This window comes from Pseudophryne corroboree, chromosome 5 (assembly GCF_028390025.1).
Source record: "Pseudophryne corroboree isolate aPseCor3 chromosome 5, aPseCor3.hap2, whole genome shotgun sequence".
Taxonomy (NCBI): domain Eukaryota; kingdom Metazoa; phylum Chordata; class Amphibia; order Anura; family Myobatrachidae; genus Pseudophryne; species Pseudophryne corroboree.
This window is the reverse complement of record NC_086448.1, coordinates 4,371,657-4,384,360: the sequence shown is the minus strand read 5'-3', so window position 1 is coordinate 4,384,360 and position 12,704 is coordinate 4,371,657. Positions and strand designations below refer to the sequence as shown.

The window sequence follows — 12,704 nt, the reverse complement described above, 5'->3', positions numbered from 1 at the left end:
CCCTCTGTCACGGGGCAGAAATGAGGAACCTTTTGCCCGCTTGTCCACGAAAAGACTGCGCCTGATAATACGGCGTCTTCTCATGTTGAGAGGCGACCTGGGGTACAAACGTGGAATTCCCAGCTGTTGCCGTGGCCACCAGGTCTGAAAGACCGACCCCAAATAACTCCTCCCCTTAATAAAGCAATACTTCCAAATGCCGTTTGGAATACGCATCACCTGACCACTGACGTGTCCATAACCCTCTACTGGTAGAAATGGACAACGCGCTTAGACTTGATGCCAGTCGGCAAATATTCCGCTGTGCATCACGCATATATAGAAATGCATCTTTTAAATGCTCTATAGGCAAAAATATACTGTCCCTATCTAGGGTATCAATATTTTCAGTCAGGGAATCCGACCACGCCAACCCAGCACTGCACATCCAGGCTGAGGCGATTGCTGGTCGCAGTATAACACCAGTATGTGTGTAAATACCTTTTAGGATACCCTCCTGCTTTCTATCAGCAGGATTTTAGAGCCCCTGACGGCCTATGAGACGCCTGGACAGGCACAAGCTGAGTAGCCGGCTGTCTCATGTCAACCACTGTCTTTTATACAGAGCTGACACTGTCACGTAATTTCTTCCAACAGTTCATCCACTCAGGTGTCGACCCCCTAGGGGGTGACATCACTAACACAGGCAATTGCTCCGCCTCCACACCATTTTCCTCCTCATACATGTCGACACAACGTACCGACACACAGCACACACACAGGGAATGCTCTGATAGAGGACAGGACCCCACTAGCCCTTTGGGGAGACAGAGGGAGAGTATGCCAGCACACACCAGAGCGCTATATATATATATATATATATATATATATACAGGGATAACCTTATATAAGTGTTTTTCCCCTTATAGCTGCTGTATCTTTAATACTGCGCGTAATTAGTGCCCCCCCTCTCTTTTTTAACCCTTTCTGTAGTGTAGTGACTGCAGGGGAGAGCCAGGGAGCTTCCCTCCAACGGAGCTGTGAGGGAAAATGGCGCCAGTGTGCTGAGGAGATAAGGCCGCCGATAAGGGGGCGGAGCCTATCACCCGTTTTTCTATGTATTCTGGCAGGGGTTAAATGCATCCATATAGCCAGGGAGCTATATGTGATGCATTTTTTGCCATCCAAGGTGTTTTTATTGCGTCTCAGGGCGCCCCCCCCCCAGCGCCCTGCACCCTCAGTGACCGAAGTGTGAAGTGTGCTGAGAGCAATGGCGCACAGCTGCAGTGCTGTGCGCTACCTTGTTGAAGACAGGACGTCTTCTGCCGCCGATTTTCCGGACCTCTTCTGCCTTCTGGCTCTGTAAGGGGGCCGGCGGCGCGGCTCTGGGACCCATCCAAGCTGGGCCTGTGATCGTCCCTCTGGAGCTAATGTCCAGTAGCCTAAGAAGCCCAATCCACTCTGCACGCAGGTGAGTTCGCTTCTTCTCCCCTTAGTCCCTCGATGCAGTTAGCCTGTTGCCAGCATGTCTCACTGAAAATAAAATACCTAATCTAAAACTTTCACTAAGAAGCTCAGGAGAGCCCCTAGTGTGCACCCTTCTCGTTCGGGCACAGAGATCTAACTGAGGCTTGGAGGAGGGTCATAGGGGGAGGAGCCAGTGCACACCAGATAGTCCTAAAGCTTTCTTTAGATGTGCCCAGTCTCCTGCGGAGCCGCTATTCCCCCATGGTCCTTACGGAGTCCCCAGCATCCACTTAGGACGTTAGAGAAAGATGGGTACAGGAGGTATTATACAGGGTGTAATAGATGGGTACAGGAGGTATTATACAGGGTGTAATAGATGGGTACAGGGGGTATTATACAGGGTGTAATAGATGGGTACAGGGGGTATATACAGGGTGTAATAGATGGGTACAGGGGGTATTATACAGTGTGTAATAGATGGGTACAGGGGGTATATACAGGGTATAATAGATGGGTACAGGAGGTATTATACAGGGTGTAATAGATGGGTACAGGAGGTATAAACAGGGTGTAATAGATGGGTACAGGGGGTATATACAGGGTGTAATAGATGGGTACAGGGGGTATTATACAGGGTGTAATAGATGGGTACAGGAGGTATATACAGGGTGTAATAGATGGGTACAGGAGGTATAGACAGGATGTAATAGATGTGTACAGGGGGTATATACAGGGTGTAATAGATGTGTACAGGGGGTATTATACAGGGTGTAATAGATGGGTACAGGGGGTATTATACAGGGTGTAATAGATGGGTACAGGGGGTATATACAGGATGTAATAGATGGGTACAGGGGGTATATACAGGGTGTAATAGATGGGTACAGAGTGTAATAGTATACAGGGTATAATAGATGGGTACAGGAGGTATTATACAGTGTGTAATAGATGGGTACAGGGGGTATATACAGGGTGTAATAGATGGGTACAGGGGGTATTATACAGGGTGTAATAGATTGGTACAGGGGGTATAGACAGTGTGTAATAGATGGGTACAGGGGGTATATACAGGATGTAATAGATGGGTACAGGAGGTATAGACAGGGTGTAATAGACGGGTACAGGGGGTATTATACAGGGTGTAATAGATGGGTACAGGAGGTATATACAGGGTGTAATAGATGGGTACAGGGGGTATATATAGGGTGTAATAGATGGGTACAGGAGGTATTATACAGGGTGTAATAGATGGGTACAGGGGGTATTATACAGGGTGTAATAGATGGGTACAGGAGGTATATACAGGGTGTAATAGATGGGTACAGGGGGTATTATACAGGGTGTAATAGATGGGTACAGGAGGTATATACAGGGTGTAATAGATGGGTACAGGGGGTATATACAGGGTGTAATAGATGGGTACAGGGGGTATATACAGTGTGTAATAGATGGGTACACGGGGTGTATACAGGGTGTAATAGATGGGTACAGGAGGTATAGACAGGGTGTAATAGATAGGAACAGGGGGTATTATACAGGGTGTAATAGATGGGTACAGGGTGTAATAGATGGGTACAGGGGGTATTATACAGGGTGTAATAGATGGGTACAGGGTGTAATAGATGGGTACAGGGGGTATTATACAGGGTGTAATAGATGGGTACAGGGGGTATTACACAGGGTGTAATAGATGGGTACAGGGGGTATTATACAGGGTGTAATAGATGGGTACAGGGGGTATTATACAGGGTGTAATAGATGGGTACAGGGGGTATACAGGGTGTAATAGATGGGTACAGGAGGTATTATACAGTGTGTAATAGATGGGTACAGGGGGTATATACAGGGTATAATAGATGGGTACAGGAGGTATTATACAGGGTGTAATAGATGGGTACATGGGGTATAGACAGTGTGTAATAGATGGGTACAGGGGGTATAGACAGGGTGTAATAGATGGGTACAGGGGGTATATACAGGGTGTAATAGATGGGTACAGGGGGTATTATACAGGGTGTAATAGATGGGTACAGGAGGTATAGACAGGGTGTAATAGATGGGTACAGTGGGTATATACAGGGTGTAATAGATGGGTACAGGGGGTATATACAGTGTGTAATAGATGGGTACAGGAGGTATATACAGGGTGTAAAAGATGGGTACAGGGGGTATTATACAGGGTGTAATAGATGGGTACAGGGGGTATTATACAGGGTGTAATAGATGGGTACAGGGGGTATATACAGGATGTAATAGATGGGTACAGGGGGTATATACAGGGTGTAATAGATGGGTACAGAGTGTAATAGTATACAGGGTATAATAGATGGGTACAGGAGGTATTATACAGTGTGTAATAGATGGGTACAGGGGGTATATACAGGGTGTAATAGATGGGTACAGGGGGTATTATACAGGGTGTAATAGATTGGTACAGGGGGTATAGACAGTGTGTAATAGATGGGTACAGGGGGTATATACAGGGTGTAATAGATGGGTACAGGAGGTATAGACAGGGTGTAATAGATGGGTACAGGAGGTATAGACAGGATGTAATAGATGGGTACAGGAGGTATAGACAGGGTGTAATAGACGGGTACAGGGGGTATTATACAGGGTGTAATAGATGGGTACAGGAGGTATATACAGGGTGTAATAGATGGGTACAGGGGGTATATACAGGGTGTAATAGATGGGTACAGGAGGTATTATACAGGGTGTAATAGATGGGTACAGGGGGTATTATACAGGGTGTAATAGATGGGTACAGGAGGTATATACAGGGTGTAATAGATGGGTACAGGGGGTATTATACAGGGTGTAATAGATGGGTACAGGAGGTATATACAGGGTGTAATAGATGGGTACAGGGGGTATATACAGGGTGTAATAGATGGGTACAGGGGGTATATACAGGGTGTAATAGATGGGTACAGGGTGTATATACAGGGTGTAATAGATTGGTACAGGAGGTATAGACAGGGTGTAATAGATGGGTACAGGGGGTATAAATAGGAGGTATAGACAGGGTGTAATAGATGGGTACAGGAGGTATAGACAGGGTGTAATAGATGGGTACAGGGCGTATTATACAGGGTGTAATAGATGGGTACAGGGGGTTTTATACAGGGTGTAATAGATGGGTACAGGAGGTATAGACAGGGTGTAATAGATGGGTACAGGGGGTATTATACAGGGTGTAATAGATGGGTACAGAGGGTATATACAGTGTGTAATAGATGGGTACAGGAGGTATAGACAGGGTGTAATAGATGGGTACAGGGGGTATTATACAGGGTGCAATAGATGGGTACAGGGGGTATTATACAGGATGTAATAGATGGGTACAGGGGGTATTATACAGGGTGTAATAGATGGGTACAGGAGGTATAGACAGGGTGTAATAGATGGGTACAGGAGGTATATACAGTGTGTAATAGATGGGTACAGGGGGTATTATACAGGGTTTAATAGATGGGTACAGGAGGTATAGACAGGGTGTAATAGATGGGTACAGGGGGTATATACAGGGTGTAATAGATGGGTACAGGGGGTATATACAGTGTGTAATAGATGGGTACAGGGGGTATTATACAGGGTGTAATAGATGGGTACAGGAGGTATAGACAGGGTGTAATAGATGGGTACAGTGGGTATATACAGGGTGTAATAGATGGGTACAGGGGGTATATACAGTGTGTAATAGATGGGTACAGGGGGTATTATACAGGGTGTAATAGATGGGTACAGGGGGTATTATACAGGGTGTAATAGATGTGTACAGGGGGTATATACAGTGTGTAATAGATGGGTACACGGGGTGTATACAGGGTGTAATAGATGGGTACAGGAGGTATAGACAGGGTGTAATAGATAGGTACAGGGGGTATTATACAGGGTGTAATAGATGGGTACAGGGTGTAATAGATGGGTACAGGGGGTATTATACAGGGTGTAATAGATGGGTACAGGGGGTATTACACAGGGTGTAATAGATGGGTACAGGGGGTATTATACAGGGTGTAATAGATGGGTACAGGGGGTATTATACAGGGTGTAATAGATGGGTACAGGGGGTATTATACAGGGTGTAATAGATGGGTACAGGCGGTATTATACAGGGTGTAATAGATGGGTACAGGGGGTATATACAGGGTGTAATAGATGGGTACAGGGGGTATTATACAGTGTGTAATAGATGGGTACAGGGGGTATATACAGGGTATAATAGATGGGTACAGGAGGTATTATACAGGGTGTAATAGATGGGTACAGGGGGTATAGACAGTGTGTAATAGATGGGTACAGGGGGTATAGACAGGGTGTAATAGATGGGTACAGGGGGTATATACAGGGTGTAATAGATGGGTACAGGGGGTATTATACAGGGTGTAATAGATGGGTACAGGAGGTATAGACAGGGTGTAATAGATGGGTACAGTGGGTATATACAGGGTGTAATAGATGGGTACAGGGGGTATATACAGTGTGTAATAGATGGGTACAGGAGGTATATACAGGGTGTAAAAGATGGGTACAGGGGGTATTATACAGGGTGTAATAGATGGGTACAGGGGGTATTATACAGGGTGTAATAGATGGGTACAGGGGGTATATACAGTGTGTAATAGATGGGTACACGGGGTATATACAGGGTGTAATAGATGGGTACAGGGGGTATATACAGGATGTAATAGATGGGTACAGGGGGTATATACAGGGTGTAATAGATGGGTACAGGGGGTATAGACAGGGTGTAATAGATGGGTACAGGGGGTATAGACAGGGTGTAATAGATGGGTACAGGGGGTATTATACAGGGTGTAATAGATGGGTACAGGAGGTATTATACAGGGTGTAATAGATGGGTACAGGAGGTATTATACAGGGTGTAATAGATGGGTACAGGGGGTATTATACAGGGTGTAATAGATGGGTACAGGGGGTATATACAGGATGTAATAGATGGGTACAGGGGGTATATACAGGGTGTAATAGTATACAGGGTATAATAGATGGGTACAGGAGGTATTATACAGTGTGTAATAGATGGGTACAGGGGGTATATACAGGGTGTAATAGATGGGTACAGGGGGTATTATACAGGGTGTAATAGATGGGTACAGGGGGTATAGACAGTGTGTAATAGATGGGTACAGGGGGTATATACAGGGTGTAATAGATGGGTACAGGAGGTATAGACAGGGTGTAATAGATGGGTACAGGAGGTATAGACAGGATGTAATAGATGGGTACAGGAGGTATAGACAGGGTGTAATAGATGGGTACAGGGGGTATTATACAGGGTGTAATAGATGGGTACAGGAGGTATATACAGGGTGTAATAGATGGGTACAGGGGGTATATACAGGGTGTAATAGATGGGTACAGGAGGTATTATACAGGGTGTAATAGATGGGTACAGGAGGTATATACAGGGTGTAATAGATGGGTACAGGGGGTATTATACAGGGTTTAATAGATGGGTACAGGAGGTATATACAGGGTGTAATAGATGGGTACAGGGGGTATATACAGGGTGTAATAGATGGGTACAGGGGGTATATACAGGGTGTAATAGATGGGTACAGGGGGTATATACAGGGTGTAATAGATTGGTACAGGAGGTATAGACAGGGTGTAATAGATGGGTACAGGGGGTATAAACAGGGTGTAATAGATGGGTACAGGAGGTATAGACAGGGTGTAATAGATGGGTACAGGAGGTATATACAGGGTGTAATAGATGGGTACAGGGGGTATAAACAGGGTGTAATAGATGGGTACAGGAGGTATAGACAGGGTGTAATAGATGGGTACAGGAGGTATATACAGGGTGTAATAGATGGGTACAGGGGGTATTATACAGGGTGTAATAGATGGGTACAGGGGGTATTATACAGGGTGTAATAGATGGGTACAGGGGGTATATACAGGGTGTAATAGATGGGTACAGGGGGTATATACAGGGTGTAATAGATGGGTACATGGGGTATTATACAGGGTGTAATAGATGGGTACAGGGGGTATTATACAGGGTGTAATAGATGGGTACAGGGGGTATTATACAGGGTGTAATAGATGGGTACAGGGGGTATTATACAGGGTGTAATAGATGGGTACAGGAGGTATTATACAGGGTGTAATAGATGGGTACAGGAGGTATTATACAGGGTGTAATAGATGGGTACAGGAGGTATATACAGGGTGTAATAGATGGGTACAGGGGGTATATACAGGGTGTAATAGATGGGTACAGGAGGTATTATACAGGGTGTAATAGATGGGTACAGGGGGTATTATACAGGGTGTAATAGATGGGTACAGGAGGTATAGACAGGGTGTAATAGATGGGTACAGGGGGTATTATACAGGGTGTAATAGATGGGTACAGGGGGTATAAACAGTGTGTAATAGATGGGTACAGGGGGTATTATACAGGGTGTAATAGATGGGTACAGGGGGTATTATACAGGATGTAATAGATGTGTACAGGGGGTATAGACAGGGTGTAATAGATGGGTACAGGGTGTAATAGATGGGTACAGGAGGTATTATACAGGGTGTAATAGATGGGTACAGGGGGTATTATACAGGGTGTAATAGATGGGTACAGGGGGTATTATACAGGGTGTAATAGATGGGTACAGGGGGTATTATACAGGGTGTAATAGATGGGTACAGGGGGTATTATACAGGGTGTAATAGATGGGTACAGGGGGTATTATACAGGGTGTAATAGATGGGTACAGGGGGTATTATACAGGGTGTAATAGATGGGTACAGGGGGTATTATACAGGGTGTAATAGATGGGTACAGGAGGTATTATACAGGGTGTAATAGATTGGTACAGGGGGTATTATACAGGGTGTAATAGATGGGTACAGGGGGTATTATACAGGGTGTAATAGATGGGTACAGGGGGTATATACAGTGCGTAATAGATGGGTACAGGGGGTATAGACAGGGTGTAATAGATGGGTACAGGGGGTATATACAGGGTGTAATAGATGGGTACAGGAGGTATATACAGTGTGTAATAGATGGGTACAGGAGGTATAGACAGGGTGTAATAGATGGGTACAGGGGGTATATACAAGGTGTAATAGATGGGTACAGGAGGTATAGAAAGGGTGTAATAGATGGGTACAGGAGGTATAGACAGGGTGTAATAGATGGGTACAGGGTGTAATAGATGGGTACAGGGGGTATTATACAGGGTGTAATAGATGGGTACAGGAGGTATAGACAGGGTGTGATAGATGGGTACAGGGGGTATTATACAGGGTGTAATAGATGGGTACAGGGGGTATATACAGTGTGTAATAGATGGGTACAGGAGGTATAGACAGGGTGTAATAGATGGGTACAGGGGGTATTATACAGGGTGTAATAGATGGGTACAGAGGGTATATACAGTGTGTAATAGATGGGTACAGGGGGTATAGACAGGGTGTAATAGATGGGTACAGGGGGTATTATACAGGGTGTAATAGATGGGTACAGGGGGTATTATACAGGGTGTAATAGATGGGTACAGGGGGTATAGACAGGGTGTAATAGATGGGTACAGGGGGTATATACAGGGTGTAATAATAAGAATTTACTTATCGATAATTCTATTTCTCATAGTCCGTAGTGGATGCTGGGCGCCCATCCCAAGTGCGGATTGTCTGCAATACTTGTATATAGTTATTGTTACAAACAAATCGGGTTGTTTATTGTTGGAAGCCATCTTTTCAGAGGCTCCTTCTGTTATCATGCTGTTAACTGGGTTCAGATCACAAGTTGTACGGTGTGATTGGTGTGGCTGGTATGAGTCTTACCCGGGATTCAAGATCCTTCCTTATTATGTACGCTCGTCCGGGCACAGTATCCTAACTGAGGCTTGGAGGAGGGTCATAGGGGGAGGAGCCAGTGCACACCAGCTAGTCTAAAGCTTTTACTTTTTGTGCCCAGTCTCCTGCGGAGCCGCTATTCCCCATGGTCCTTACGGAGTTCCCAGCATCCACTACGGACTATGAGAAATAGAATTATCGGTAAGTAAATTCTTATTTTCTCTGACGTCCTAGTGGATGCTGGGAACTCCGAAAGGACCATGGGGATTATACCAAAGCTCCCAAACGGGCGGGAGAGTGCGGATGACTCTGCAGCACCGAATGAGAGAACTCCAGGTCCTCCTCAGCCAGGGTATCAAATTTGTAGAATTTAGCAAACGTGTTTGCCCCTGACCAAGTAGCTGCTCGGCAAAGTTGTAAAGCCGAGACCCCTCGGGCAGCCGCCCAAGATGAGCCCACCTTCCTTGTGGAATGGGCTTTAACAGATTTTGGCTGTGGCAGGCCTGCCACAGAATGTGCAAGTTGAATTGTACTACAAATCCAGCGAGCAATAGTCTGCTTAGAAGCAGGAGCACCCAGCTTGTTGGGTGCATACAGTATAAACAGCGAGTCAGATTTTCTGACTCCAGCCGCCCTGGAAACATATATTTTCAGGGCCCAGACTACGTCCAGCAACTTGGAGTCCTCCAAGTCCCTAGTAGCCACAGGTACCACAATAGGTTGATTCATGTGAAACGCTGAAACCACCTTAGGGAGAAATTGAGGACGAGTCCTCAATTCCGCCCTATCCGAATGAAATATCAGGTAAGGGCTTTTATAGGATAAAGCCGCCAATTCTGATACGCGCCTGGCTGAAGCCAGGGCCAACAGCATTACCACTTTCCATGTGAGATATTTCAAATCCACTGTGGCAAGTGGTTCAAACCAATGTGATTTTAGGAACCCTAAAACTACATTGAGATCCCAAGGTGCCACTGGAGGCACAAAAGGAGGCTGTATATGCAGTACCCCTTTGACAAACGTCTGAACTTCAGGCACTGAAGCCAGTTCTTTCTGGAAGAAGATCGACAGGGCCGAAATTTGAACCTTAATGGATCCTAATTTTAGGCCCATAGACAATCCTGCTTGCAGGAAATGTAGGAAACGACCCAGTTGAAATTCCTCCGTAGGGGCCTTCTTGGCCTCACACCACGCAACATATTTTCGCCAAATGCGATGATAATGTTTTGCAGTTACATCCTTCCTGGCCTTGATCAGGGTAGGGATGACTTCATCTGGAATGCCTTTTTCCTTCAGGATCCGGCGTTCAACCGCCATGCCGTCAAACGCAGCCGCGGTAAGTCTTGGAACAGACAAGGTCCTTGCTGGAGCAGGTCCTTCCTTAGAGGTAGAGGCCACGGGTCCTCCGTGAGCATCTCTTGCAGCTCCGGGTACCAAGTTCTTCTTGGCCAATCCGGAGCCACGAGTATCGTTCTTACTCCTCTCCTTCTTATGATTCTCAGTACTTTTGGTATGAGAGGAAGAGGAGGGAACACATATACCGACTGGAACACCCACGGAGTTACCAGAGCGTCCACCGCTATTGCCTGAGGGTCCCTTGACCTGGCGCAATATCTGTCCAGTTTCTTGTTGAGACGGGACGCCATCATGTCCACCTTTGGTTTTTCCCAACGGTTTACAATCACTTGGAAGACTTCTGGATGAAGTCCCCACTCCCCCGGGTGGAGGTCGTGTCTGCTGAGGAAGTCTGCTTCCCAGTTGTCCACTCCCGGAATGAACACTGCTGACAGTGCTATCACATGATTTTCCGCCCAGCGGAGAATCCTTGCAGCTTCTGCCATCGCCCTCCTGCTTCTTGTGCCGCCCTGTCTGTTTACGTGGGCGACAGCCGTGATGTTGTCCGACTGGATCAATACCGGTTGACCCTGAAGCAGAGGCCTTGCTTGACTTAGGGCATTGTAAATGGCCCTTAGCTCTAGGATATTTATGTGAAGAGACGTTTCCATGCTTGACCACAAGCCCTGGAAATTTCTTCCCTGTGTGACTGCTCCCCAGCCTCTCAGGCTGGCATCCGTGGTTACCAGCATCCAATCCTGAATGCCGAATCTGCGGCCCTCTAGAAGATGAGCCTTCTGTAACCACCACAGGAGAGATACCCTTGTCCTTGGAGATAGGGTTATCCGCTGATGCATCTGAAGATGCGATCCGGACCATTTGTCCAGCAGATCCCACTGAAAAGTTCTTGCATGGAATCTTCCGAATGGAATCGCTTCGTAAGAAGCCACCATTTTTCCCAGGACTCTCGTGCACTGATGCACTGACACTTGTCCTGGTTTTAGGAGGTTCCTGACTAGCTCGGATAACTGCAAAAAAATGGTGAACTGCTCAATCAGATAGTGATGTCACTCAGGTGCTAAAAGGGAGGGGTAATTCTGTGAAGGAAAAAACAATGGTTCCCTAATGCACACTGAGTGAATAATATTCCTACATAATAGTCAGATAATACGGAGATCTTGGTTGCGTATCTCTGCAGATATAGGGTTAAGCCCCCAGGCCGATCGACAAGGCCTCTCCGTCACTGGGGGTCCCTAATATTAGGTATGGGTCCGGGGTGCAGGACCCCATAATGTCGGCACAGGTCGGCCACCCCAGGTCAGCACACAGGTGAGAGTTAATATGGTTAATAAGAAGCACAGAAGTGCTATGTGAGTGGTGTGATTAAAATAATACAAAAATATATACAAAGTGATAGGGAAACTCATAAGTGTTAATAAAGTGTTAGGGTGTGCCGTCCTGAAGCAGCCCAGCGATACCGACACAGGGGCCACCACACCCCACACCCACCCCACAAATAATTCCAAATATGTCTGGGTTGAATTCCCAGTGTAAGGCCACGTGGTAATGGCTCCTACAGCATCTGAGAGCCAGCTTACCTGGGGATACCCCTGACTTCCCCCTATGGCAGTCTAGAGTCAGCAATCCCTCCTACTGCTGACCCGTTCATGCCTCTCAATACAATGCAAAAAAATGGTGAACTGCTCAATCAGATAGTGATGTCACTCAGGTGCTAAAAGGGAGGGGTAATTCTGTGAAGGAAAAAACAATGGTTCCCTAATGCACACTGAGTGAATAATATTCCTACATAATAGTCAGATAATACGGAGATCTTGGTTGCGTATATCTGCAGATATAGGGTTAAGCCCCCAGGCCGATCGACAAGGCCTCTCCGTCACTGGGGGTCCCTAATATTAGGTATGGGTCCGGGGTGCAGGACCCCATAATGTCGGCACAGGTCGGCCACCCCAGGTCAGCACACAGGTGAGAGTTAATATGGTTAATAAGAAGCACAGAAGTGCTATGTGAGTGGTGTGATTAAAATAATACAAAAATATATACAAAGTGATAGGGAAACTCATAAG

General features: G+C 46.1%; 1 protein-coding gene across 4 annotated transcripts in view; it reads right to left on the bottom strand.

Moving 5' to 3' along the window:
- The window catches only part of FBXL6 (F-box and leucine rich repeat protein 6), a 236,357-nt gene that overhangs the window by 157,864 nt on the left and 65,789 nt on the right, over nt 1–12,704 (bottom strand). The window contains exon 1 of one of the 4 annotated variants that reach the window (XM_063921068.1): nt 12,219–12,291. The exons of the other annotated variants lie outside the window; for them this stretch is intronic. The gene's annotated coding sequence lies outside the window, so the exon portion shown is untranslated. Of the gene's footprint in view, nt 1–12,218; nt 12,292–12,704 lie in introns of those variants that run through there. 4 annotated transcript variants of the gene reach the window in all.